Source organism: Bubalus bubalis, chromosome 20 (genome assembly GCF_019923935.1).
Source record: "Bubalus bubalis isolate 160015118507 breed Murrah chromosome 20, NDDB_SH_1, whole genome shotgun sequence".
Lineage (NCBI taxonomy): Eukaryota > Metazoa > Chordata > Mammalia > Artiodactyla > Bovidae > Bubalus > Bubalus bubalis.
In genome coordinates, this window is record NC_059176.1 from 38,886,450 (window position 1) to 38,913,113 (window position 26,664).

Sequence of the window (26,664 nt, forward strand, 5' to 3'; positions counted from 1 at the left end):
TGCAGGGGCAGGTCCAAACACGGAAGAGACTAGGATCAACCCCAACCTGGAGGGGCTTCATCCGAAGTGGCTGTTCAAGGGGACGCAGGGAGCCATCAGGAATTGAAGGGTGACCTTTGTCCCACTTCTAATAGGACAGGATGTCCTTCCAGTTCAGTGGAGAGAATCCGGTCATGACCTCACTCTGAGTGAAGTCAAGGGAGTTTGGCTCCTGGGGCAGTGATTTCCAGAAACCAAATAAAAGTCACAGATGCAAAGTGGATCCACATTATCAGTAAGCAAAGACACGTAAATTCAAACCATTTTTTCTCCTAATGGACTAGGAATGATTTATAATACCTAGTACTGATTCAAAAGCAGAGACATTACTTTGCCAACAAAGGTCCGTCTAGTCAAGGCTATGGTTTTTCCTGTGGTCATGTATGGATGTGAGAGCTGGACTGTGAAGAAGGCTGAGTGCCAAAGAATTGATGCTTTTGAACTGTGGTGTTGGAGAAGACTCTTGAGAGTCCCTTGGACTGCAAGGAGATCCAACCAGTCCATTCTGAAGGAGATCAGCCCTGGGATTTCTTTGGAAGGAATGATGCGAAAGCTGAAACTCCAGTACTTTGGCTACCTCATGCCAAGAGTTGACTCATTGGAAAAGACTCTGACGCTGGGAGGGATTGGAGGCAGGAGGAGAAGGGGACGACAGAGGATGAGATGGCTGGATGGCATCACTGACTCGATGGACGTGAGTCTGAGTGAACTCCGGGAGTTGGTGATGGACAGGGAGGCCTGACGTGCTGCAATTCATGGGGTCGCAAAGAGTTGGACATGACTGAGAGACTGAACTGAACTGAGTACTGATGAGTGCATGAGAAAATGGCCATTCACGCACATAACTGAGATATATATGTGTGTGTTAGTTGCTCAGTTGTGTCTAACTCTTTGTGACCCCACAGACTGTAGCCCGTCAGGCTCCTCTCTCCCCTCTGTCCATGGAATTCTCCAGGCAAGAATACTGGAGTGGGTTGCCATTTCCTTCTCCAGGGCATCTTCCCAACCCTGAGATTGAACCTAGGTCTCCCATATTACAGTCAGATTCTTTATGGTCTGAGCCATTGTTGATAGAGGTGAAAATTGTTGGAAATTTGCTGAAACGTTATTTGACAATATATTTATCAGAATTATTTTAATGTGCACTCTTTTACCCCGCAATTCAACTGTTAGAAGATATGTTTTAGGGGAATAACAGATGCATAGACACATATAGAAGTTTCTTGAATTTATATAATATCACCACACCTAGCACACATAGTAGGTGCTCCACAAATATGTGTTGATAAGAAATCAATAAAATAATAAATTGAAAGCAATGCAAATGTCTATCAATAGGAGACTAGGTAAATAAATTAAGGAACTTCTGTATTATGGGATTGTCCTACAGCTATTGAAAAGGATGAAGTTAAATGGAAACTGGGAAGGACTGACTGCAAAGGAATATAAGGGAACTTCTGGCAATATTCTAAATCTTTATTGTGGTGATGGTTCCAAGTGTGCTTTTAAAATGGGTGCTTTTTACTGTTTGTAAATAGTTCTTTCAACAATACGGCTGATTTTTTTTTAATGGATGAAGGTATACTATTTTCAATAACATGGAAAGTTGCCTGCAATGTAACAATAAAAAAGGTTACCAAATGATAAACTGATGATGATCCCACTTACATAATATATAGAGAAAATATGTATGTGACAAGGTGTGGAATGGGACTTTTCCTGTGGTCCCAGAATTTGGCAGATGCCGTAAAGTTAAAGATAAAGATAGTAAATGCTCACATTTTCTAAAGACAGATGTCAGACTATCTATTTGGAATATGCTAACAGAAGGCAATGGCACCCCACTCCAGTACTCTTGCCTGGAAAATCCCATGGATGGAGGACCTGGTGGGCCGCAGTCCATGGGGTTGCTAAGAGTTGGACATGACTGAACGACTTCACTTTCACTTTTCACTTTCATGCATTGGAGAAGGAAATGGCAACCCACTCCAGTGTTCTTGCCTGGAGAATCCCAGGGATGGGGAGACTTGATGGGCTGCCATCTATGGGGTCGCACAGAGTCGGACACGACTGAAGCAACTTAGCAGCAGCATCAGCAGCAGCAGCAGCAACAGATGGTCAAGCTGGTCTAGTAGCTACTACTCCTGATAGCCTGTGAGAGAGAAGGCTAGAGAAACCCATGCCAGATGCCCAGGCTGACTGGGACATGGGAGATGGCCAGGAGAGGACAGAGAACATTGGTGGGAGCAACCTGCCCTTAACCACCAAGCTAGGCAGGGGTATGGCATCAGTCAAAGATCTTAGTGAAAATTAAACTCAATAGTTTAAGCAGAGTATACATTTTTAAAGGATGCTGAATTCCAGGTGGGTGAGAGCGCCAGGTATCAAACATTTACGGTCAGGAACATGGACTGGACCCTGGTGCTGCTCCAGTAAAAGCATCGCTGATGCCACCGCACCACACGGACATCCTCTCCTCCCCAGCTTCCAAGATCCCAGCTCCACCTGATTAAAAATCAGCAGAGACAGATCACACAGCTGTATCCTGGCTGCAAGGAAGGCTGCCATCTTGCATGGGGGTGGACTCGATATGGGAATTTCCCCAAATCTAGAAAGGCCTCTGGAAGGATGTGAGATGATCACAAATATGGCAATAGTTATGGACTATAGTCTATAGTTTATGGACTCCCGTGGACATCTCTATAGGACTCTACCCAAGAGGACCAGAGGGGTGTCAGGGACACAGCATCCAAAGCAGGAACTGAAGGTAGCCCTCTGAAGTTAGGCAAGAATCCAGTGGAATAGTGCGTTCAGCTCCCCTACTGCATCAAGATGGGCTGGAGTGGCAGAACACAGAAGGTGGATTTCTAAGGAACTTGCAAAAGCATCCTTGGATCAGGCTGGGTGAGTACAGGGAATTGGAGGTGGGAAGGAGCAGAAAGGCTGGCCTGTAGGTCAGGTTGTGTAGCCTAAACAGAAGTTTTCATTTACATGGAATATTTTAACACCTGAAAATGAGCCTGTCCTAAATCCTGAAGGGCTTCCCTGGTGGCTTAGATAGAAAAGAATCCGCTGCAGTGTAGAAGACCTGGGTTTGATCCTTGGGTTGGGAAGATCCCCTGGAGAAGGGAATGGCTATCCTCTCCAGCATTCTTGCCTAGAGAATTCCATGGACAGAGGAGCCTGGTGGGTTACAGTCTATGGGGCCGCAAAGAGTCGGACGTAACTAACACTTTTTTAAATCCTGAAAGTGACTAGAAAAGCTAAGGCGTCTTGCCACATTCATGTCAGGTGATGGGAGGAGAGAGACAGCAGAATATGTTGTTGAAAAAAGTCATCGCTTGATGGTTCCTATCAACCTCCATTCATCTAAAAGGTCCAATGGCTGCATCCAAAGTTATTAACAGGTAGGGAAGTAGGGGGAAGAAGTGGTATTCTCGAGGAGAGGTTTCATTTCACTGCTTTTTGTTCCTGAGCATCTTTTGTTAAAAAAAAAAAAAAGACAAGGATAATCCAGATATGATGAACTTTGAAAATACTATGTTGGATAAAAGAAGCCAGACACAAAAGGCCACATATTGTATGATTCCATCTACATGAAATTTCTCAAAGAGATAAATCTCTAGAGATAGGAAGCAAATCAATGGTTCCTGGGGGCTGGGGAGAGACAGGGGAATGACTGCTTAGTGGTTGCAGGGTTTCCTTTTGGGATTATGAAATGTTCTGCAACTAAATAATATTAATGGTTGCACAATGATACAAATATACTGTCAGGGACGGTACATTTCATGTTATGTATATGTTAACCACAATTTTAAAAACTAGGAAAGCAAAACCAAAAGTCAACTAAAACAACAACAAAAATCTAGAAATACTGCTTAACAAGAAAAGATGTTCATTACAAGGTAATTAGAAAAAGTAGGCTTTAAAGTATGTTCACATCTGGAAGAAAAAAAAAAAAGCCCATATAGTGTGATGTATGTATAAAGCAATCTGAAAGGACAGACCCACAATGTTAAAAGAAGTTATCTCTGGGTGGTGGGACTACAAGGAACTGTTTACTTTATGTTTCTATACTGTCTCATTTTCATTAATAATGAACTAAATCTACTTTTACACTAAAAAACCTACATAAGGTTAAAAATTGGTAAGTGTGCATGAGAGATACAGGAAAAGGGCTGTGGGAATCCTGAGGCAGACTAGACAGCTTCCAACTGCCTGGGTTCCCGAATCTTCCTCAGAGCAGTCTCCTGACGAGGACCCTTATCTCCAGGCTTCTCCTCTCTGACACATCTTACACGCAGCCACCACATAACTCTTCTGCTGAAGCTAGGGTTTGCTCAGTCCCCACTACTTACCAACGTGGTGTTTTTCAGTTGCTCAGGCATGCCCGACACTTTGCGACCCCATGGACTGCAGCATGCCAGGCTTCCCTCTCCTTCACTATTTACCGAAGTTTGCTCAAATTCATGTCCATTGAGTTGGTGGTGTTACCATCTCATTCTTTGCTGCCCTTTTCTCCTTTTACCTTCAGTCTTTCCCCGCATCAGGGTCTTTCCCAATGAATTGGCTCTTCGCATCAGATAGCCAAAGTATTGGAACTTCAGCATCAGTTCTTCCAGTGAATATTCAGGGTTTATTTCCTTTAGGATTGACTGGTTTGATCTCCTTGCAGTCCAAGGGACTCTCAAGAGTCTTCTCCAGTGCAATTTGAAAGGATCAATTCTTTTGCGTTCAGCCTTCTTTATGGTCCAACTCTCACATCCGTATATGACGACTGGAAAAACCACAGCTTTGACTAAACAGACCTTTGTCAGCAAAGTGATGTCTCGGCTTTTTAATATGCTGTCTAGGTTTGTCATAGCTTTTCTTCCAAGGAGCAGGCATATTTTAATTTCATGGTTTACTGCTTACTGAATATGGTCTCAATTCCTTGGCCTGTGATTCAGAACCCTCCACCACCTGACCTCAACATTTTAAGCCATTCCTCATCCTCTTTCTGTGCTGTGTTCCAGCCACCTTGTCCAGACACCGCTGTTCCCAGTGCACAGACACAGGCACACAATTATCCACCCTCTGCCTCTGCTTATGGAACTCTCCCGGCAGGAACACGGATGCCCCTATTCCACAAGTCCCAACCACAATCCCTCTCTCATCCAACCCTCTATAACCCAGTGTCACTGCTTGCCCCTGAACACAGTGTCAGGGAGCCATCTCTTTTCTCTCTTCTGTACACTTTAACTGTTCATCACTCAGGGCATGTACCACTTTTCTACTTTGTCTTACAGAGGTTTAGGCTCCTGTACCATCTATTCTAGACTGTAAGCTCCGTAAGGCCAGGGTTCATATTAGCAAACTGAAAGGAAAAAACCTCAAAGCACTTGAAAAAATATTTCATGTTGCTAATTATTAGAGAAATGCAAATCAAAACCGCAACAAGGCATTACTTCACACCGGGCGGAATGGCCATGATCGAAATGTCTATAAACAATAAATGCTGGGGAAGGTGTAGAGAAAAGGGAACCCTCCTACACCCTTTCTGGGAATGTAAATTGGTGCTGCCACTGTAGAGAATAGTATGGAGGTTCCTCAGAAAACTAACAACGTAACTACCATATAATCCAGCAATCCCACTCCTGGGCATGTATCTGGAGGAAACCATAATCTGAAAAGATATATGCATCCCAATGTTCTCTGCAACTCTATTTGCAAGAGCCAAGACATGGAAAAACCTAAATGTTCATTGACAGAGGAATGGATAAAGAAGATGTGGTACATGTATACAGTGGAATATTACTCAGTCAAGAAAAGAATGAACTAATGCCATCTATAGCAACATGGATGGACGTAGAGATGATCATACTAAGTGAAGTAAGTCAGACAGAGAAAGACAAGTATCATACAGTATCACTTACATGTGGAATCTAAAAAGATGATACAGATGAACTTATTCATAAAACAGAAACAGACTCACAGATTTCAAAAACAAATTACAGTTACTAAAGGGGAAAGGTGGGGGAAGAAGGATAAATTAGAAGTTGGGAATAATACATCACATTATTATATATAAAATAATCAACAAGGAGCTACTAGATAGCACAGGGAACTCTACTATAGGTTAGAGTTATTATTCTGTAATAACCTATATGGAAAAAAAGAATCTGAAAAAGACCAGATAGAAGTATATGTATAACTGAACCAGTCTGCTATACACCTGAAACTAACACAATTGTAAGCCTATACCCCAATATAGGATAAAAATTATATATTCAATCCTTAAAAAAAAAGAAAAGAAAAATCTCTCGAGCACATTTCTATATGCCAGATTTAGTTCAGCAGCTTTTCTAAAGGCAGAAAAATGAGGCAGGGCCCTTAGATGGCCCCATGAGTATGCTTTCTGCATTCAAAAAGTATTCCTCAGTTAACCCATCAAACTCGAGGACAGTTTTCAGCAAGTCAGTGCTGGAGGCAGCCTCGGAGGGGCCATCAGCAGTGAATGTGCAAGGTTATCTTTGTGCCTAAGGAGAAACACGACTGAGCAATTACCCAGCAAATGATCTCCTCTTGGAACTCAGTAGGATGTTAAAAAAATTAATAGACTATTTTTTTAGAGCAGTTTTAAAATTTAAAGAAAAATTTAAAGTATAGAGCATTTCCACGTGACCACCACCCCTCCCCCCCACACCTTGCATAGCTTTCAGTGGTACATCTGTTGCAATTGATGAAATCAGAAATCTGCATCTTAACAAGATTCCCAGGAGACTTGTAGGACACTATAGTTAGAAAAGCACTAGGGTGCATGATATGTAAATTCCCTTTCAGTTCTAAGCTTCTAATACAATCGGTGACCTTTACTATGACCCGATTGGGAGGGAGGCTGCTAGGAGTTCCCTGGGAAGATGCTGACTGGTTGGGCCTGCAGTAAGCCCGAGGGCGCCTTCCCAATCAGGCTCCAGGGCAGGCATCCAGGCACAGCAGGCAGCTGCTGGCGTGACCCTCTTGGAGAGTCGTGCTGCCCTCCAGCCAAGGAAACCTCTCGAGTTGTCACGACGAGTGTGACCCGAGATGAAAGCTGGGGGTGGTGCCCACATGCAGTGAGCTTTGCTGGTGTATGCGGCTTCACATGGAGACCTGGAGTCCGGGTCCCTGAGCAGGCTCAGCTGCTGGAGGGTGGAATTAAGAGGAGATGGGAATTGCAAAGAAGATTTCTGGCGAGTTCTGAGGCTATGGACATGGGGAAGAAAAAGCCTGCTGAAAATCTGTCCCTGTAAATACAAAGAGAACTTCAGATGTCAAACGCCCATGGTTCGGGGGGTTGATCACCTGCGTGACAGAACGACATGGAATAAGAGCAGTGCAGCAATAATCAGCAATGTGGGTTCTAGCCCCTGGCGTCCCTCTTTCCATCAAGTCGGACAAGTCTCCTCTCATTTCTCAATTTCTCATCTATAAAGTGAGACCAGATTTGCTCACTGAAATAATTGAGCTCCTAGAACAAGCCAGACACTGGGGCTAGGTGCTGAGGACACAAGTGATATTCATGGAGATAACGGTTTGGATAATTTTCTAATGAACCTTCCAACTTAAATATTCTATTTTATGGACAGGCTTTGGACCCAGACCTGGGTTCAAATGTGAGCTTTGTAACTTAGCATCTGAGTAAAAGCAAGGTCTTAAATCTCAGTTTTCTCTACAATATTTATATGTCAAATGTTTCTCAATGAAGATAGTTTAAGGACTTCTCTGGTGGTCCAGTGGTGAAGAATCTGCCTTGCAATGCAGGGGACATGGGTATAATCCCCGGTCAGATGTCATGAGACACATCCTGCCCAGTGAGCTCAGTTAAGTTCTGTACAAACAAAATACACACTGAAGACCTATGAATAATATGAATAAAATCATTTTTATATTGATTACATGTTAGAACGATAATATTCTAGATATACTTGTTATTAAAAATACATTAAAATTAATCTTACCTGTTTCTTTTAGGGCTTTCCAGGTGGCTCAGTGGTAAAGCATCCGCCTGCCAATGCAGGAGACACAGGAGAAGCAGGTTCAATCCCTGGATAGGGAAGATCCTCTGGAGTAGGAAATGGTAACCCACTCCAGTATTCTTGCCTGGAAAATTCCATGGACAGGGGAGGCTTGTGGGCTGCAGTCCATGGGGTCACAAATAGTTGGACATGACTGAGCACACACGCATACACACCAGTTTCTAACTTTTTAATGTGTTACTAGAAAATGTTTAAACTGTGTGTGTGGTTTATACTTCTCTTGGACAGTGTGAGCTCAAAGAAACAAAAGCACACTCTGCTGTCCTGGGTCTTTGCTGGTTGCCAATATGATGGGGAGAGGATATTTACAAGTGAATCCACCCCCAGGAGAAGCCCAGTGTGGTGCAAAACCTCGGGACGAAAAAAATAGAAAAGAAGGGAGAATCAGGTGGGTTGGGGTGGCTCTGGCAATCTTTAAGGAGGAGCTCAGGTATGAGTATGGTGAGGGTAGGCAGAGGGCACTCCCAAAGGGATGCTTGGACTGAGTAAGCTTCTTCAGGGAAGGGCCTATGATTCTCCCACTATGCCCTGCATATGACAGAGACCTGATGACTATTCATTCTCTGCAGGGGCTGAGGGATGCTGCGCTGAAGGGGAGCACAGAACTGTGCAGAGGGAGGGTGAATATGGAAGGCCTGTTTGTGAAGAGGCTGGGGCCTCTGAACTGGGAGTCTGTGCACCTGGGAACAAGTAGGAGCAAGGCTGGCCAGCCAGGGTGGCAGTTTAGCCCTGATGCAGTGGGTGGCAAGGCCATGTCTGATCTTTCCTGGGTATCGAGGGCTCATGCTGCCATGCATAGTCCTTCCCTAGGCACAGGGTGACTGTGTAATGACAGACCATTGACAAAGAGACCAAAATTTGCATGTCTGAGGGAACACGGTTCTGTAATCTAAGTAGGACAGGCCTAAATGTTTATTCATGCACATCTACTCTTCTATCGTCCATTCAAACATTTCCTGAGCCCCTAACTGGTACCCAGGTACGGGGGCCACCAAGACAATTGAGATACCATCTCTGCCATTCCCTTGAGCAGGGGTTGGCAAACTATGGCCCAGAGGCCAGATCCAGCCCACCCCTGTTTCAGCAAATAGCATTTTACTAGAACATGGTCACACCCCATCTTTTATGTATTGTCTGACTGCTTTTGTGCTACAATCTGTACAGACTGAATAGTGTGGCAGAGACCAAACAGTCTACAAAACCTAATATATTCACTATCTGCCCTTCTGCAAAGTGTCTGCTGACCCCTGGCCTTAGAGCAAAAGCCGTGTAAGCAAACACTGATCATGTGACTCAATCAGAGTTCTGGGGGGAAGTATGGGCACCGGTGAGAAGAAAGGGAGGGAAGGAGGTATCAGAGGAGCTGATGCTTAAGCTGTGCCTTGCAGAATCATGGGTCTGCTGGGCAGATGAGGGACTAGAGAAATGGGAAGGACCTTCCAAAGAGAAAAAGCAGCATATGTGAACACACAGAGGCAAGACAGGGCAAATTCTGGAAGCTGGCTCTAGCAGGACCACAAACTTTAGGCAAGCCTTTGGTGCAGCCTGGCAATCCCACATCCATCCCCTAATCCCACCACTCTCCTGCTTTCCTGGATGACTACTGATGTCCTCCTCTCTCTCCTCACCCCTCCAATGCCTGTGTTCACACTCAGTCAATGAACTCTGCCTAACTGCCCTGGGGGAACTGAGACATTGCCAAGAGAACCTCCCCACACTCCCCATCCCCCAGCCACTCTCTCATCTGCAGCCTTGCCACTGACTCTGCCCTCCCTCCATCTTCCAGACAAGACATCCATCCTGTCCATATCCTAGCCATGGGAGCCATGTGGGGATCAGATCTCCTTGGCTCTTCCTTACTCAAGGCATGGTTTTCTCAATTCCCCCTGCAGGGAAGCTTTACTTCCCTTAACATCATAAGCCTCTGGCTATTTCTCTGCTCCTTCATAGCACCTTCAGCTGAAAAGGTGTACATATGCTGTTTCCAATTCCTCTCTCCTCATTCTCTCTAGAATCTACCGCCTCACTCAAGCTTTGGTCTCCACCTCTGCAAAACTGCCCTCCCTGAAGTCACTGACGACCTACTTGTTGATAAATCTGCTGGTCAATTTTTTTTAAGGTTATTTTTAATAATTATTTATTTATTTTGGCTGTGCTAGGTCTTCATTGCTGCATGTGGGCTTTCTCCAGTTGTGGTGAGCAAGGGCTACTCTCTAGATGGCGCGGGCTTCTCATTACAGTGGCTTCTTTGCTGTGGAGTATGAGCTCCAGAGTGCATGGGCTTCAGTAGCCGTAGCATGCGCGTTCTAGTTGCTCCATGGCATGTGTGATCCTCCTGGACCAGGGATGGAACCCCTCTCTGGACTGGCAGGCAGATTCTTAACCATTGGACCACCAACATTTTTTGATTTTCAGTCTCCCTGTCCTAATAAAAGCATCTGACCTCCTCTCCAATATACTTTCTTTACTGGCATCCAGAAATCCACCCTATCCTGGATTTTCCTACTTCTATACAGGCCACTCTAGTATTCTTGCCTAGGAAATCCCATGGACAAAGTCTGAGCCTGGTGAGCTACAGTCCATGGGGTCACAAAGAGTCAGACACAACTTAGCAACTGAGCATACAGGCCACTCCTGTTTATCTTCCAAACTGATAAAAGCTCACTTTTCTCCATCCACTCTCCCGGCATCTCATCCAGACATTATAAGCACTGTCTAACAAGCTTGCTGTGATGATGGAAATGTTCTCTATCTGTGCTGTCCAGTATGGTAGTCTCTGCTCACATTTGGCTGTTGTGCACTTGAAATGTGGTTAGTGTGACAGAAGGGGCTAAATTTTAAATGCTATTTAATATTCAGTCAGTTTAGTTCAGTCGCTCAGTTGTGCCCGACTCTTTGCGACCCCATAAACTGCAGCACTCCAGGCCTCCCTGTCCATCACCAACTCCTGGAGTTCACTCAAACTCATGTCCATCGAGTCGGTGATGCCATCCAGCCATCTCATCCTCTGTCATCCCCTTCTCCTCCTGCCCCCAATCCCTCCCAGCATCAAGGTCTTTTCCAATGAGTCAACTCTTCGCATGAGGTGGCCAAAGTATTGGAGTTTCAGCTTTAGCATCAGTCCTTCCAATGAACACCCAGGACTGATCTCCTTTAGAATGGACTGGTTGGATCTCCTTGCAGTCCAAGGGACTCTCAAGAGTCTTCTCCAACACCACAGTTCAAAAGCATCAATTCTTCAGCACTCAGCTTTCTTCACAGTCCAACTTTCACATCCATACATGACCACTGGAAAAACCATAGCCTTGATTAGATGGACGTTTGTTGGCAAAGTAATGTCTCTGGTTTTGAATATGCTGTCTAGGTTGGTCATAAGTTTCCTTCCAAGGAGTAAGCGTCTTTTAATTTCATGGCTGCAGTCACCATCTGCAGTGATTTTGGAGCCCAGAAAAATAAAGTCTGACACTGTTTCCACTGTTTCCCCATCTATTTCCCATGAAGTGGTGGGACCAGATGCTATGATCTTCGTTTTCTGAATGTTGAGCTTTAAGCCAACTTTTTCACTCTCCTCTTTCACTTTCATCAAGAGGCTTTTTAGTTCCTCTTCACTTTCTGCCATAAGGGTGGTGTCATCTACATATCTGAGGTGAGGTTATTTAATTCATGTTAAATATAAAAAGCTTTTTGTGGTTAGTGGCTACCATATTGGACAGTGCAAGTCTATTTGCTGATGACTTCCAAATACATCTTTACCCTCAACTGTTCCCATTAATTCCAGACTCATGGATCCAACTGTCAACCAGAAAACCTGACTTAGATGTCTCATCTACCCCAGCACAGCCCTTCTCATCTCTGTGAACAACAAACTCATCCTTCCAGTTGCTCAGGCCAAAGAGTCTTGGAACCATCCTGATTCCTTCCTTTCATGCCCCATATCCAATCTGTCAGCAAATCTGTCAGTTCTACCTTCAAAATACATTTCAAATTTTAACACTCCTCACCACCTCTCCACTCCAGTCCAAGCCCCTGTCATCTCTCAGCTGGATTACTACAATTGACAGCTCACCTGTTCCCCTGCTTCCACCTTCACCTGTCCTTCACACAGCAGAAACCCTTTTAAAACCCAAGTCAGACACATCACCCCGCTGCTCACCAACTCCAGTGGCTTCCTGTCCTGGCCACTGAGTGATGGCCCTCAAGGTGCTATCCTCTGTCTCCTGCCTTCTCTACAACTTCCACCTGTCTCCTGTGACTCCACCTCTCCAGCCCCGCTGACTGTGTTCTAGACATGCCAAGCACACTCTGTTCTGGGCCTTTTCTCTGCCTGGAATGTCCCAGGGCTTGCACCTTCACTTCCCTCAGGTCTTTGCTCAAATGTCACCTTATTAGCAACGTCTTCCCAGACCACCTTAATTCAAATAGCATGCTCTGCTCACATTTCTTATCTCCTCTACCTGCTTTATTCTTTTCACAGCATGTCTCACCATGTGTATAATATACTATATGACTAGTATTTGTTTACTAAGTACCTCCCCCATTAGAACATAAGCTCCTTGAGAGCAGGGGTTTTGTGTCTCTCTCATTTACCACTGTATCCTCAGCATCCAGGACAACAGGTGCTCAAGAAATATTTACTGAGTGAATGAAGGATAAGTGGTGACAAGCATAGGAAGGTGGAGAGGCTTGGGACGTAGATGACTTGTGAAGAGACTGGGGGATACGACCCTTGGGGACTGGACATGGATGTACAGTTGCCACGACACGTCACCCAGTCACCCTGCCCCTCCACCCAGGTGGCTTCTTCACTCCCCACTCAGCAGTGCTCCCAGGACCGCTGAGCTCCTGCCAACCCCCATCTTTGTGGAGGAGGACGAAGGCACACCCCTGCTTACAGCCGAGGAACCTGGGTCTTTGTTTACCACGCAAGTAGTGCCTCCTCCAAAGGGAGGCATCTCTGAAGAAAAAGTGCCTACTCCCGACCCCACTCCTACCTCAGTTGGAGCGGGGAGCTGGCCAGGGCTGGCTGGCTACCTGTCTCAGGCTGTCGTCCCGCAGCTCTAGCTGGCTGCAGTGGGCATGGAGTCCGTGGGTGACAAAGGGGTGAGGGGAGGGATAGGTCCTCTCTGTGGATCCGAGGCTGGAATCCCAGCCTTCTCTGGATTCTGACAAGACATTTTGTAATTGTGGTGTTGGGGCATTTTCATGTGGTTAGAGCCCTTGGACATCACCCAGGGACTAGTCCAATCACCTCACCTCATAGGTAAAGACACCGAGGCCCCGAAAGAGGCGGTGACCTACCCAAAGTCACTCAATGACTTACTGCCTGAGCCAGGCCTGGAATCTGGGTCTGCCTCCTGTTTCTCTTCACCACATGATGCCACCTGGATAACAGTGTCCTTTGGATCCATTTCCCTTGGCCCCTCTTTCAGACCAGGCCTGGTGGCTTCAACAAAATGCTGCTTCCTGAATCTAGCTGGGGCTGTGCCATCACAGCCTGGGGTGTCTTCCTTCGCACCTTAACCTCTGACCTGTGCATTAGGGTCTGACCCTGATCCCCACACACTCTGATGGAAATCAGAGGACTGCTGTAGTTGCCACGGCAACTCAGAAGTGCTTTTGTGTCAGGTACTTCAGCTGCTTGGCATCCCTCAGCGAGGTGCTTTGCTAGGTCTCAGCTCTGTCACCGACCAGCTATGTTATCCCGGGAAAGTCACTAATTTATCCATCTATCTACCCATCCATCATTCACTGCCATCCAAAAAGAATTTATGCCAACTTAAAATATCACCTACAAAGCAAGACCATAAAAAAATAAAAGCTCCAAACCATGTTTAGGTAGAAATATAGAGAGATTATAGGGGTTAAAAAAAAAAAAAACAAAAAAACAAGCTAAGTATTGAACATGTATTGCTTTGGTAATTAGGAACAAAGCTTAAGAACCTAAGCTGATATACAGCTATTCCAATTTCATTGTGGGCTTTCATGTCTTTCTGCTCCCTGGCTTTAGTTTCCTCATCTGTAAAATGACGGGGTTGGACGTAACGATCTAAGATTCATATCAGAGCTGTCATTTTGTGGCTCTGTTTTTATAGAAGGATGGGGCAAAGTGGCCACTCCACACCCCTCCTCCTCTCCCCATCTCCCTCTTCCCAGTGGCAGCAGGGTGACTGACACGTAGACACACTCAAGCTATGTGTTCTGAGTTCCCCAAATTGCGGGAAATGGACACAATCTGCTGTTAACAGAAGCCACTCATCCAGTTCATTCAATATTTACTGAGCACATAACATAAGCAGGGCACAATGCCAAGGCCATGGAGGTAAGTCAGGTAAATCTGACAAAGACGCTGTCCCCAAGGCATTTACAAAGGCAACGTAAAGTCAGAAGTAGTGGGTTCTAAAGAGGGCAGAAACAGAGACATGGCCTTGCAGGAGCTCAGACGATTCAAGAGCCCATTTTTTACTGAAGAAATTAGGGAAGCTTTGGGAGGAAATTTTTAAACATGGCCTTGGAAGAAGGGTAGGATTTTTAAATGATAAAAGTAATCCATGCACATAATAATAAAGATTCAAATGGTTCGTTAAGTATATAAAATGACAGTAAGTTCTTCTCTCAGCCTCCCACCCCTCAGTCCTAGCCTGCTGAGGCAACCACGTCATGTGACTTGTAAAATATATATTTTAAGCTTCCTGTCTGCTGCATTGACGTGGGTCAGTTTCTCCTTCCCCTCCCCCTTCCAGGAAGTGTGGTGAGGTTGCTGGCACCTGGGCACTTCTCTCTGCCTCATCCGAGGAAACAGGACAGTGGAGTGGAGTATACGTAGATGTAGGCTCTGGAGCCAGACAGCTGAGGTGCTACTCTCATGGCTTCCATTTGCTAGCTGTGTGACCCTGGGCAGGTTACTTCACCTCTCTGTGCTTCAGTTTCCTTAGCTGGAAAATGGATATAAAAATAGCACCTAACTCATAGCTTTGTCATGAAATTCAATAACCTTTAACAGGCTTAAGATAGTGACTGGGACATAGTGGAGACTCAATGAATGGTTGCTATCTTATTACTAATACTCTTCTCCACATTCCAAATTTTGATTACCTGTTCAAGTTCTTCTTTACATGTCAAGGTTTAAATCTTTCAGATTCTGCTTTGGAGCTACATGAATTTTTGCATGCTTTGTAAACTTCACATAAATTGAATCTAAAACTTGAAGAACAATAAGCAATATTTATATTTATGATTACATATACTGCAGAATCAGGTAGGGTGAATAAATCATGACAGAAAGGGCTATAACACTATTTCCAACCAAGTTACTGGATGGAAAAAATTCAAATATATAGGTTTATTGTTCTTTTCTTATCTGCCATCAAACTGCTCAAAATCATATTTCAGTTTGCTTCATGTTTGGCCCAGACTTCTTCCACAGGCTTTTCTCTACATTTCTGAGGCTTCTCATTGCCCTTCTTCTTATAGAAAGTAGAACTATATGTTTTCTTCATCTTATGGTAAGACTGTCAGGATCCCTAATTTCCCTGTTAAATGATCAATTTTGGACACATTCCTCTATGGTTCTGCTCCACCACTATCAATCTGACATGGCTCTATTTTCCCCTCCTCAGATCCCATGTTTCCTCTTTGTTGAATTTCTTTCATTTTTTTCTGGAGTACACCCTCAAGTAATTTTCCTGAGTAAAATTATGTGGAAAGGAAATGTTCCAAGTATTTGTATGCCTGAATGTGATATTATTTTACACTATGCTTTTTCTAATTTTTCTCCTAAATTCTCTTCAACCCTATGGTTTCCATCCCTGCCCTCCAATAAAAATGCTCTTGATGTGTTAGTCAGGGATCTCCTAGTTACCAAACTCAATGGACACTTTTAGCCCTAAACCTTTCTGTGACATTTGACATTGTTGACCCTCTGATTCATAAAACTCTTTATTCTCTTAGTTTTGAGGATTCTTTGTCCTTTTCTTCTTTCTCTGTTTACTTCCTTTGAGGTTTTCCCTTCTCAACTTTACAATACTGATATTCATTTTTTAAAAAATATTTATTATTTATTTGACTGTGCCAGGTCTTATTTGCAGCACATGGTATCTTTGTTGCAGCATATGGGATCTACTTCCCTGACCAGGGCTCAAACCCGCATTGGGAGCATGGAGTCTTAGCCATTGGACTACCAGAGAAGTCCCAATGCTGATATTCTTTGATGTTCCATCTCTGTCAAACTCATGATTTCTTCTATACGGGCTTTCAAAAAAGGCTCATCTAACCCTAGGGCTTCAGCCACGGTCTCTGTGTTGAAACAGAGTTCTAACTAAGTACTGTATAATAATTTCAAAATTAATATGTTTAAATCTTTTTTCTTTTTTTTTTTTTTTTTTTTTGCCATACCACGCTGCTTGCGGGATCTTAGTTCCCTGACCAGGAACAGAACCAGCGTCCTTGGCAGTGAAAGCATAGAGTCCTAACTAGTGGACCCCTATGGAGTTCCCAAGTATGTTTAAATCTTAATCATTAATTACTTCCATTCAAAGGCTGTTTCCATTCTTGTGGTTTTAGTTTGGGGTCATGGAGTCACCACTGACCCAAATCTCCCCATTTAAGCACTGTGCAGTCATTCTCGACCTCTCCTTTTGCATCTCCCAACCAGTTGCCTCAACAATTCAAGTCTATACCAGAAATATCTCTGGAATTTCATCATCTTCCTTATTCTCAGTGCTGCTGCTGCTGCTTCATCGCTTTAGTCGTGTCTGACTCTGTGTGACCCTAAGGACTGCAGCCTGCCAGGCTCCTCTCTCCATGGGATTCTCTAGGCAAGAGTACTAGAGTGGTGGCCATGCCCTCCTCCAGGGGGTCTTCCCAACCTAGGGATCAAACCTGGGTCTCCTGAATTGCAGGTAGAGTCCTTACCACTGAGCCACTAGGGAAGCCCCATTCTCATGGCTACCTTAATTCAAATCCTCATCATTTCTCACCCGGATTATGGAAACAGCCTCATTGGCCCCTCTGCCCCCAGCCTTCTCCCAGTCTCTCTAGCCTTCATTCAGCTAGTTATGTTCCAAAATTTTTTGTGTGATAGAGCATGTGTGTGTGCTAAGTTGCTTCAGTCATGTCCAACTCTTTGTGACCCTATGGACTGTAGCCCATCAGGCTCTTCTATGGGATTTTCCAGACAAGAATATTGGAGTGGGTTGCCATGCCCTCCTCCAGGGGATCTTTCCAACCCAGAGATATTGAACACATGTCTCCTGAGTCTGCTGCATTGCAGGCAGATTCTTTACGCACTGGACCACCTGGGAAGCCTGTGTGTGATCATCTTTCCTCTATTTAAGACCCAACTGGCTCCCTACTGCTTATATATATATATAGAATGATGCTCAAGCTCCTAAGAATTACACATGACACTTTGCAATTTACCTCTCTACATTTATATTTCAAATCCTTCTTTCATCCTTCAGCCCCACCTTTTCTATATACACTTTGGCCACAGAAATTTCCATGGATCCCATCCCTCCCTAGATTCCATGCATGCTTATTTACTGTTTCAGGCTCAGTTGTTCCTTCCACAATCCCAGAGAACCCTTCTAATAACTGTCTAGCACACAATACTGTTGAGATCTATTTTCTTCTTCCTCTGTGGCTATGCTGTCCACTTCTGGGAAGCCGGGCGTATGTTATATTTACCGGTCTCATCGGCACCTACCACAGGCCTAACCACATGATGACTGATTTGATGCCAAGGGAAGAAAAGACAGCAAAACCTCAGGGAATGAGTATGTTCAAGAGCAGGAAGAGGAGCCACGATGAGGGTTTTGTGAGGGTAATAAGAACCCTGCAGAGTCACAAAGGCCTAGGGGAGAGAATTTTAAGGAGGAGGGCGTGGTTGGTGATGTCGAATGAGCAGGAGGTTGAAGAGGCTGGAGATGATGATGCCACTAGATCTGGAGACTTGGAGGTCTCTGGCCACCTTCAGGAAAAACATTCCAGTAGCAGGAGAAAGGAGATGATGAGATCTGAAAGGTCTGGGAGGGAGCATGGGGCGTGGAAGCAGTTATTTTCTGACCTGACTGCCACAGCACTTGACATTGACCCTCCCTATTTACTGAATCACTTTCCCCTTCTTTGGCTCCTACGAAGCACATTTTACATCTCCTCAGATTCCTTCGTGGGCTCCTTGTTCTCTACTGACCTTTAAATGTCAAGGTTTCCAAGGTTCTGTTTTTAGCCCTTGTCTCTGCTTAATGCTTAAACTCTCCCATTCATGATGATTTCAATGATGCCTACCTCTTGGTGACCCCACACTCTTATCTCCAGCCCTGGACTCTCCCCAGGCTTCAGACCCGTCTTTAGCTCCACCTCTTGCACATGGAGATTCTTCAGGGTTACAACAAGCTCACCTTTCTGGAACCCAACTCACCAGCCACCACCAAAAATCCCCCCTCAAAACCTGCTTCCAAATTTTCAGCAACTGTATCAACCTATTAAAGGGTACAATCCAAAGACTTCTTAACTCTTTCCTCCTCCTTTTTTAAGTTCTGTTAATCCTACTATCTCCTTTTTATACACTAAAAAACAAACTAGGAAGGGAAATCAAGAAAACAATCCCATTTACAGATCACTTCAAAAAGAATAAAATGCCTACTAATAAATCTAACTAAGGAGGTAAAAGACCTGTACTCAGAAAAATGATGATGTGATGAAAGAAACTGAAGATAATACAAACAAATGGGAAGATACACTGTGCTCATGGATTGGAAGAATTACTACTGTTCAAATGAACATACAACCTAAGGCAATTTAGAGATTCAATACAATCCCTATCAAAATGCCAATGGCATTTTTCACACAACTGGAACAAATAATTCTAAAATCTGTAGAGAAACACAAAAGTCCCTGAATAGCCTAAGCAGTCTTAAGGAAGAAGACAAAGCTGGAGGTATCTTGCTCAGTGATTTCAAACTACAAATCTACCGTAACCAAAACAGTATGGTACTGCTACTTCCCTGGTGGCCCAGTGGTTAAGACTCTGCATTCCCAATGCAGAGGAACTGGGTTCGATCCCTGGTCAGGGAACTAGATCCCACATGCTGGAGCTAAGAACCTGTGTGATGCAACTGAAGATCCTGCATGTGACAATGAAGATCTTGTGTTCTGTAACTAAAACCCAGTGCAGCCAAATTAAAAAAAAAAAAAAATAGCATGGTACTGGCACAAAAACAGGCACACAGATCTAGGAAACAGAAGAGAGAATCCAGGGGGAAAACCCACATTGATATGGTCAATACATCTATGACAGAGGAGGCAAGAATATTCAATGGGGAAAAGATAGCCTCTTCAATAAAGGAAATAAAGGAAAACTAGACAGAGGATGAGATGACTGGATGGCATCACCGACTTGATGGACATGCATTTGAGTGAACTCTGGGAGCTGGTGATGGACACGGAGGCCTGGCATGCTGTGATTCATGGGGTCGCAAAGAGTATGACACGACTGAGTGACTGAACTGAACTGAACTGAGACAGAGGATGAGATGGTTGGATGGCATCACTGACTCAATGGACATGAGTTTGAGTAAACTCCAGGAGTTGGTGATGGACAGGGAGGTCTGGCGTGCTGCAGTCCATGGGGTCCCAAAGAGTCAGACACAACTGAAAGACTGAACTGAACTGAACTGAGGGAATTATAAGCAAAAGAATCAGACTAGACTACTCTCTCACACCACATATGAGAATAACCTCAAAATGGATTAAGGACTTAAATGTAAGGCCTGAAACCATAAAACTTCTGGAAGAAAACATAGGCAATATGCTCTTTAACATGAGTCTTAGCAATACTTTTTTGGATGTCTCCTCAGGCAAAAGAAACAAAAGCAAAAATAAGCAAATGGGATTGCATCAAACTAAAAAGCTTTTGCAGAGTGAAACTGTTAACAAAATGAAAAGGCTGCCTACTGAACAGGAGAAGATATCTGCAAATGATATATCTGATAAGGGGTTAATACCTGAAACACACAAAGAACTTATACAACTCAACATCAAGAAGACAAAAATCTTGATTAAAAAATGGACAGAGGAGCTTAATAGACATTTTTCCAAAGCAGACATACAGATGGTTAATAGACCCATGAAAAGATGCCCAACATCACTAGCCATCAGAGGAATGCAAATCAAAACCACTGAGATATCACCTCACACCTGTCAGAATGGCCATTATCAAAAAGACAAGAGATGACAAGTGTTGGTGAGGATGTGGAGGAAAGGGAACCCTCACGCACTGTTGGTGGGTATGTAAATTGGTGCACCTACTCTGGAAAGGAGCATAGTGGCCTCCCTCAAAAAATTAAAAACAGAACTACCACAAGATCCAGCAATTTCACTCCTGGGTATTTATACAAAGAAAATGAAAAGATATATGCACCCCTATGTTAATTACAGCATTATTAACAATAGTCAAGATATAGACGCAATCTAAGTGCCCATCAATAGAAAAATGGATAAAGAAGATGTGATATACATATATATAGATACACATATACACACAATGGAGTATTACTCAGCCATGAAAAAGAATAAAATCTTGCCATTTGGGACAAAATGGTTGGACCAAGAGGTGCTAAGTGAAATAATATAGACAGAGAAAGACAATACTGTATGATTTCACTTATATATGGAATCTAAAAAATCAAAATAAATGAACAAACATAATTAAACAACAGAGTCACTGATACAGAGACTAACAGGTGGTTGCTAGAAGGGAGGGGGTTGGAGGAAGAAGAAAAAAAAATCCTATTACCTCAATAATCCGGAAATTCATTCCCTCTTTTTCCAAACCCATTGCTTAAATTCTAGCATTCTAAAATTTTTCTACCACATTGTTACAATCACCCCAAGTCAATTCTCAATTCCTCTTTGAGCATTCTCCACACTGTTTCCACAGAAGTCTTTTTCCTCTAGTACTTAAAAATAAAGGATGTATAATTTACATACAACAAAACACACAAATTGTAAGTGTAAAGTTTGACAGGTTTAAGCATAATCACCACCCCAATCAAGAAATAGAATATTTCCATAGCCTCAGAAAGTTCCCTTATGACTCTCTCCAGTCAAGCCCCTGATGCCCAGAGGCAGTTGATGTCCTGACTTCTATTACCACAGAATAGTTTTGCCTGTTCTTAAACTGTGTGTAAATGGAATCACATGGTATGGATTATCTTGTGTCTGGATTCTTCAGTCAACTCAGTGTCTGTGAAAGTCATCCAGGCTATGGCATTTTCACTAGTTTGTTCCTTTACGTTGCTGTGCATGCATGCTCAGTCACTTCAGTCACGTCCAACTCTTTGTGACGCCCTGAACTAGCCCATCAGGCTCCTCTGTCCATGGGATTCTCCAGGCAAGAATACTGGAGTGAGTTGCCATGCCCTCCTCCAGGGGATCTTCCCAACCCAGGGATTGAACCTGGGTCTCCTGCATTGCAGGCAGGTTCTTTACCGCTGAGCCACTGAGGAAGTTCTTTATATTGCTGAGTAGTACACAATTGTATGGATATACCATAACTTATTTTTCTATTCATGTGTTGATGAAAAATTGAGTTGCTTCTAGTTTTCACTCTTATGAAAAAGTTGTCATGAACATTTTTGTATGTCTTTTTTGGACATACATTTTCAATTTTAGATAAATATATAGGAATAGAAGTGCCAGTTCACAGGATAGGTGTATGTTAAATTTTGTAAGAAACTGTCAAACAGCTTTCCAATATGGTTCTATTATTTTATATTTCCACAAGCCGTGTCTGAGAGTTCCAGTTGCCAAAATAAGTCTTTTTCAAATGCAAATATGTCATGCTAGTTTCCTACTTAGAGATCATCTCTGTCTCCACACATGCTCAAATTCCACAGGAAATAGGCAAGGGTCTCCATGATCTGTGCCCCAACTGTCCAGCCTCACCTCTTGCTATTTCTCCACATGTTCCCTTCATTCCAGTTATAGAAACATCACTCAGTTCCCTCAACTCATGAAGTCTGTTCACTTACTTCTTCGTATAAGTCCTTCCCTCTGCCACAATGCCATTTTCCTCTCATTTGCATAATGGATGTCTTCTCATCTTTTCAAAGGTGTTTGCTGATTACTTCACACCTGTACCTACACCCCTACGAGTTAATGGCTGCTATTCTGTACCCCCTTAACATACACAATATAATTCCATTAGAATACTCCGCTAGAAGCCAAAGCATTAGAACACATTATTTTCTTCTTGCTATCTGACTAGCTCCTGAAAGACACTTCTATTAGTTTAATGATGGTCTACTAGCAGACAACATTATTAGCAGTTGTGCATAAAGTAAGTAAAAATAGCCACGCCCCTTGCTCCCCTAGAGCTTAGGGTAGAGTGGAAAAGAAAGCCAGGTAACCACACTCATAAACGGAGAATTAGGTACTAAGTTAAGTATTCTGAACAAAGGGGATGATGAGTCTATGAGTATGTAGAAGAAAAAAAATCTGTCCTAAATACGGTGGGCATGGAAGGTTTCCTTGAGCAGATAATCTAATTGGAATCTAGGGATTAATCAGGTGAGAGAACTTGAGACAGTTCAAGAAACTGAAATGAAGCTGGTGAGATTTGAGAACAGAGACTGATGGGCCCTGTGTGATGGACAGACTTGGACGAGGGCCAGACCAGAAGCTGCTCAGATTTGGTCACCATTGCTCAAGACCGAGCTGCAGGAGACGTGCCAGCAACTTCCTCCACTGACGGCCATGATGGATGCCCACCGTCCACCACTGTACACAGCATGGGGTCATGTGAAACGGACATCTGTGAATTAATCTTAGAAGCACTCAAGAAGCTTGACAGCTAAAGGGAAGGAGGGACCACATGTATCTTGAGCGGGCTGCAGAATTAAGGAATAGTGTTTTTAAGCAAGGGCACAACTTGGGTTTGTTGAGGGAATACAGCTAATAAAGGGATGGACTATGTAAATAGAGTTCTGAATCACAAATACAGAGATTGCTGCTGCTGCTGCTAAGTCGCTTCAGTCGTGTCCGACTCTGTGCGACCCCATAGACAGCAGCCTAGAGGCTCCCCTGTCCCTGGGATTCTCCAGGCAAGAACACTGGAGTGGGCTGCCATTTCCTTCTCCAATGCATGAAAGTGAAAAGTGAAAGGGAAGTCGCTCAGTTGTGTCCGACTCTTCGCGACCCCATGGACTGCAGCCTACCAGGCTCCTCCATCCATGGGATTTTCCAGGCAAGAGTACTGGAGTGGGGTGCCATCGCCTTCTCCAAATACAGAGATTATCAGTTTTGAAAAGGAAGTATAATTCTTCCACTGAGGTATGAGAAAAGGGCAGAAAAATGGAAAGACCTAGAGAAAAGACACGAACTCATGGCAGATGTGTTATTACGGGGGAGGAGTGTTATTACCGTCACATGGATTCACTGGAAATTTCATTGAATCTGCATGGTGCTATCAGACGATCACTCTTTGTCAGCTGTGCTGTGGATTCTGCCTACAGTCATGGTAGCAGATTTATAGAGCAGTGACTCGCAAACACACTAACCAACAACACTAAGTTTTCACATAACATTCGCCATCTCACCAAACTTTCACAGTTCACAATTTTTCAAAGCATATAATTTTAGGCCCAATTTACAAATGATTTACAATTTACAGAACTTGGGTTCAAGGAGGTTGAAAACCTTCCCTGGATCCACACTGTCAGTGAGTGGATGACCTGGTATTGGAACTCTAGTCCTGCAGCAACTTCGTAGACTGGCCATTCTGCTCCCTGTGCACTGGTTTCAGATGCTTTATTCCAATACAGCTGGAACATGGGCATAGTGCAAGGCGGCAGAGGCAGTTCTTACCTATAGGGTTGGTTTAATCTGACAATGTGCTTTCCAGAGTCTCCTTATGAGTGAATGAGGAATAAGAACACAGTTTAGGAAGCTAGAATGCAACATTCTGGCCTAGAACCCATTGTCCTCTTACTGAGATGGGAAGAATCATAAAGAAACCAACATTGGAGTATGCCACAGGTTAACTTAACTAAAGATGAGGTCAGTAACTTCTCCGTAGAGTGCCCTGAGTCCAGGAATGTCATGGAGACACGCCTTCATGTGGCCTTTTGAGCTTCAGGCACAAATGCCAAGATGGCAATAGCTTGGGTAACTAGAGTGACTATGGGCGGGGCAGCCCTTAGAAGACAAACCTATCCCAACAGGAGAAAAAAAGCCTTTGGAATAAGTGCCAGAGTGTCCACGGAAAGCTACAAAGCTGTGAAGACCCTGGGCCAGGAAACAGGTGTCCACACCAACAGAGAACAGCAGGTGATGCGGGAACTGGCTCCATCTGTACAGAGCAGTACTGCTGGAGTGATCTGAATTAGGGGAGGGAAAGGGAGCCAGATGGGCAGGTTCCTCGTTTGGAGAGGTGCCTTTAGGGATCTTAACAGGAGACATTGCGCATCACTGCGGCCACCAGCCAGTGTGGTCTCTTGATCATTATTAAGCTTCCTTATGCTATCTTATTGGAGAAGGAAATGGCAACCCACTCCAGTATTCTTGCCTGGAGAATTCCATGGACAGAGGAGCCTGGTAAGCTACTGTCCATGGGGTAGCAAAGAGTTGGACATGACTGAGTGATTAACATTCACACATGCTGTCTTATGGGCTTCCCAGGTGGCAGAGCGGTAAAGAAACTGCCTGCCAATGCAGGAGACATGAGTTTGATCCCACGTCTGGGTAGGGAAGATCCCCTAGACCAGGAAATGGCAACCCACTCCAGAAATCTTGCCTGGAAAATTCCATGGACAGAGGAGCTGGGCAGCTACAGTCCGTGGGGTCGTAAAGAGTCAGACGTGATTGAGCACACACACATGCTATCTTATTGCCCATGCACTTGCAGATTGAGATCTACTTAGTCTGTGCTGTAGTTGACATATTTTTTTATTAAAATTTTTTTTAATCTTTTGTTCATTCCACATGGCATGTAGGATCTTAGTTCCCCAACCAGGATTGAACCCTGATTGAACCCTGCATTGGCAGCACAGAGTCTTAACTACTGGACCAACAGGGAAGTCCTCAATTCATATTTATTTTAGCATAACCTAAGACTCATTTCAGCCCTTGCAGCTTTTCCAGCTTAAGGAGATACAGTCAGTTGACCAGCACCCCTGCAAAATTCATGTGTGACCTTATTTAGAAATAGGTCTTTGTGATTAATTAAGGACATACTAGAGTAAGGTAGGCCCTAAATCCAATGACAGGTTTCCTTAAAAGAGACAAAGAGAAGACAGAGAAGGCCATGTGAAGACCAAGGCATAGGCTGGTGTGATGAGGCCACAATCCAAGAAACACCTGCGTCCAGCAGAACTGGCAAAGATGATTCACCGCTAGAGCTTTTGCAGGGAATATAGCCCTGTTGACTCCTTGATCTTAGACTTATGGCCTCCAGAACTGTGAGAGAATACATCTCTGTTCTTTCAAGCCACTCAGTGTCTGGTACAGCATCCCCAGGAAACTAACACAGGAACTGAGGTCATTCTCCTGAAAGATACATCAGTGAGCTCTCCAGGCCTCGGCAGCCCCTTACTTCACCCCTATATGTGAGCGTCAAGAAGAAATGTCTGCTGAATAAATACATTTCCCAGATTTTAAATTGAGGGGGAAGCATGATGTTCCCTGAGGTGGCGTAGAGAGATCAACAGTAACAGTAGATAGTATCTGGGAGACTCCAAGCCTGTATCTCACAACGTCTGATCATGTGGCTTTAGCAGGCAAATTCACTAAGCGTCAGGATGTGGTCTCTAGTTTTGTCAATCTCAAGGTTGAGTCAACCTTTGTGTGATTAGCTAAATCATGCTAATCAAACTCCCAAGAAATAAAAACCAGGCTGCAAATGTATTCACTGATATGTGTGTGAGAAAGAGAGAAAGATTCCCTTTCAGGATCCAAAATGCTCAAGTTCACTACCAGGGGCCCAGAGTGAGCACACCAAAAGCTGATCAGAGACTATATATATATATTGGCTGCATTAAGTCTTAGTTGGATCTTTAGTTGTGGCATGTGGGATCTAGTTTCCTGACCAGGGATTGAACTTGGTCCCCCTACGTTAGGAACACAGAGCTTTAGCTACTGGACCACCAGAGAAGTCCCAATAATTGTATTTAAACTTGCTATATTATAGTTATGTTCTGGATTTGCTTCCCTAATATCACAAAGCAGGTGACGTTCACTAAACTACCGGGTTCTTCTAAACCCACACAGACTGCAGCACACCAGGCTTCCCTGTCCTTCACTATCTCCCAGAATTTGCTCAAATTCATGTCCATTGAGTTGGTTATGCCATGAAACCATCTCATACTCTGTCATCCCCTTTTCCTCTTGCCTTCAATCCTTCCCAGCCTCAGGGTCTTTTCCAAAGAGTTGGCTCTTTGCATCAGGTGGCCAAAGTATTGGAGTTTCAGCTTCAGTCCTTCCAATGCATATTCAGGGTTGATTTCCTCTAGGATTGACTGCTTTGATCTCCTAGCTGTCCAAGGGACTCTGAAGAATCTTCTCTAGCACAGTA

At 44.0% G+C, this 26,664-nt stretch overlaps 1 protein-coding gene and 1 non-coding gene across 3 annotated transcripts in view; one reads left to right on the top strand and one right to left on the bottom strand.

Annotated features, from left to right (window-relative positions):
* Positions 1–26,664, bottom strand: part of TMEM266 (transmembrane protein 266) — a 126,400-nt gene that overhangs the window by 80,435 nt on the left and 19,301 nt on the right. The window contains exon 1 of one of the 2 annotated variants that reach the window (XM_006044404.4): positions 8,019–8,081. The exons of the other annotated variant lie outside the window; for it this stretch is intronic. The gene's annotated coding sequence lies outside the window, so the exon portion shown is untranslated. Of the gene's footprint in view, positions 1–8,018; positions 8,082–26,664 lie in introns of those variants that run through there. 2 annotated transcript variants of the gene reach the window in all.
* On the top strand, positions 19,097–19,169 carry TRNAG-CCC. Its single transcript has one exon. It is a non-coding gene; the product is annotated as a tRNA-Gly (tRNA).